Here is a 278-nt window from a genome sequence, read left to right on the forward strand (position 1 = left end):
AGCCCCGCGCCAGCGGGCGAGACACCAGTGAGGGCATCCCCTGGCGGCCCCTGTAACCCGCCCCCGACCCCCTCCCTTCGTGCAGACGGAGGCAGAGGGTGCCCCAGCCCCCCTCTGCAGCCCCCTCGCCCCTGTGCCGTGCAGGCCACTTCCCCCTGGGATCCAGAGGCTGCCTGAAGAGCCGCTCCACCTTGACCCCAGCACCCACTGCCTGCAGCCCCCTAGAAGGGCATTTGCCTCCTGCTGCCAACATGCTGCAGCCCTGAGTTCCCCCCTTC

At 70.5% G+C, this 278-nt stretch overlaps 1 protein-coding gene across 1 annotated transcript in view; it reads right to left on the reverse strand.

Annotated features, from left to right (window-relative positions):
• FBXW5 (F-box and WD repeat domain containing 5) overlaps positions 1 to 278 on the reverse strand; it is a gene marked incomplete at both ends in the record, with an annotated part of 9,044 nt that overhangs the window by 533 nt on the left and 8,233 nt on the right. The gene's annotated exons all lie outside the window — the stretch shown is intronic.

This window comes from Buceros rhinoceros, unplaced genomic scaffold, assembly GCF_000710305.1.
Source record: "Buceros rhinoceros silvestris isolate BGI_N320 unplaced genomic scaffold, ASM71030v1 scaffold34655, whole genome shotgun sequence".
Lineage (NCBI taxonomy): Eukaryota > Metazoa > Chordata > Aves > Bucerotiformes > Bucerotidae > Buceros > Buceros rhinoceros.